At 48.1% G+C, this 2,512-nt stretch overlaps 1 long non-coding RNA gene across 1 annotated transcript; it reads left to right on the top strand.

Annotated features, from left to right (window-relative positions):
* The first annotated feature begins 357 nt into the window (after positions 1-357).
* On the top strand, positions 358-915 carry LOC118565146. Its single transcript, XR_004932209.1, has 3 exons — positions 358-418; positions 491-760; positions 850-915. It is a non-coding gene; the product is annotated as an uncharacterized LOC118565146 (long non-coding RNA).
* Positions 916-2,512: the final 1,597 nt, after the last annotated feature.

The following is a 2,512-nucleotide window of genomic DNA, read 5'->3' on the forward strand; positions in this document are numbered from 1 at the left end:
TTTGTTGACGGCGTCACTTCCTCATTGCGTTTTGCATTAGACAACGTAGCCCCTTAAAATAGAAGGTGATTATTCACAGGAAACTGTCTCCCTAGTATAATTTAGGGCTGCGTTCTTTCAAGCACAACATTAGGAAATTGGAGAGAAAATGACACTCTACACATCTAGGGGAATCCTTTCTAATCTGGAATAACAGTCTACTGTTGTATAAAAATACCTTTTGCAGAGATAGAGTGTCAGGACTCAGCCAGCAGGGCTGTGCAGCTTGCTGCCGGCTCTGCTGCCTCAGATTTTTCCACAGGTGTTCGGGGTTTACTGGTGGGCGGAGCCCACACCTGCGGGCAGTTGAGTAGCATCGGGCGGCACTACTTAAACACCACGCAGACGGCGAGAGGACGCCAGATTGTTAACGTTTGTGGTATGCAACAAGCCTCGGCCTCTCGTTCTCTTTGGCTACTACAATCTAACCACTTACCTCTGTGTCTCTCAGGTACCTCCTCGTGACAGCCCACTCCCTCTCGTGACTTAGTGTAGTCAGTTGTGACAGTTGCTCCACGCATCATCATTCTCCGCTTGGAGTTCGTCTCATCCGCTATCATCTGGTTCCTCTCGCCGTACTGGTCCTCTGGATTCCCCGGTGCTGCTCAGACCCGGCCCCACCTTCGACCCACTGGTCTCTCGGACACCTGTGGCCACCATCACACGACTGGCGCTGAGTCCCCACTGCTTCCTCCCCGGACGGCTCTCCATCCACTGAGTGGTAAGCTTGCGTTCAGCAGCACATCCAGCTTAGTCAGGTTAGGTCCTCCTCACGTTCCCCGTGATAATCTCTGTCTCGTTTCCTCCCAGTGATCGACCCGGTTTCCTGATCCCTGACCGCTGCCAGACGCTGCCTCTGCTGAGGCAGAATTTCCCCTGTCTTTAATAAACCTATAAAAATGTACCTGTCTCTCCCGAGTGTGCTTCTGCATGTGGGCTAAATACATTAAGCCAGCCATGACATAGAGCAGCATATTTTTCATCATTAATAGAGGAGAATAAAAAAAAATCCTAGGTTACTCTTTAGTAGAGTTGTCAAACTTACCCAGAGTCACAGCTCTGTTTATCTATCCATTCCCTTAGCTCTCAGCAGTATTTACTTCATGGGATTCTTCATAAATAAAAATCCATCCATTTATCCATTTTCTAACACACCTATCCCTTGTGGGGTTGTGAGGGGTGCTGCTGCCTATCACCCACTGCCAATTGGCGAGAGGCAGGGTACACCCTGGACAGGTCGGCAGTTTTTCGCAGGGAAACACAGAGACCAACAGGACAAACAACCATTAACGCACACACTCACACCTAAGGAGAATTTAGAGAGGCCAATTAACCCTAACAGTCATGTTTTTAGACTGTGGGAGGAAGCTGGAGTACCCGGAGAGAACCCACACATTTAGACTGGTTTGTGAACAATATTTTAGGGAAATGGTGATATTGTGTGTGTGGAAAAAGTTTTAGGTCTTTGAGTTTATCTCATAAAAAAGGGAGCAAAACCAAAATGTTGCGTTTATATTTTTGTGGAGTGTACTTTGTGAAAACACAAATAAGGGTGAAGAGAAAATTAAGAAAAATAGGGCACAGAAGCTAATGACCATCTCCACCGTGTTAGACCTCTGATGGAGATGATTGGCACAAGGTGCCGTGTCTTTTACCACCCAGGACAGCACATTGCAGGGGATGAACAGATGGTGCTAACCAAGGCCAGGCTTGGTATCAAGCAGTACATAAAAGCTAAGCCAATAAAGTGGGACCTGAAGTTTTTTATGCTGGCTGATGTAAACGGCTTCACCATTGATTTCCAGCTGTACACTGGCAGATCCAAGATGGCATCAGGGAAGGGGCTGTCCTTTGATGTCATTAACACATTAGTCAACAAAGACTACCTTGGTTATGGGTATATCGTCTACAGTACACAGACAGCTTTTACACCAGTCCACTTCTCTTCCGACACCTGCGGCCACAGGGATTCGGAGCTTGTGGGACATACAGGCAGGGAAGAGTACCCACCACCTAGGAAAATGCCCTCACCAAAAGATCCCTACGAGTCGGTATCTGTTGGATCAGGGATGGGGATCTTCTTCATGTCAAATGGATGGACACCAGAGAAGTCTCCATGTGCTCCACTATTCACCCCGTGTACAGGGGGGACACCGTGCAGCGCTGGCAGAAGACAGCTGATGGGTCACTTGAAAAGGTCACTGTCCAAACTCTTACGTCGTTCACAAGGATCAGTGTGCCACTGTGCATTAAAGGCAGAAGACTCGTCAACGCGCCCAGGATGAGTTTGTAGCTTAGGTCCTTGGTGTTCCTCTGCTAAAAGAGCCCCAGAAAAAAGTTGGTGGGAAACACCTACCCTTCCCGTGCAGTAGTGAACAGTCTAAAGCTCAGAGAGTAAGCATGAGGAGACACCGCTGCAAAATTAGTCACAAAAGCACTGCCTGGAAGTGTGAGATCTGTGATGTGGGCTTGT

Source organism: Fundulus heteroclitus, chromosome 13 (genome assembly GCF_011125445.2).
Source record: "Fundulus heteroclitus isolate FHET01 chromosome 13, MU-UCD_Fhet_4.1, whole genome shotgun sequence".
Taxonomy (NCBI): Eukaryota; Metazoa; Chordata; class Actinopteri; order Cyprinodontiformes; family Fundulidae; genus Fundulus; species Fundulus heteroclitus.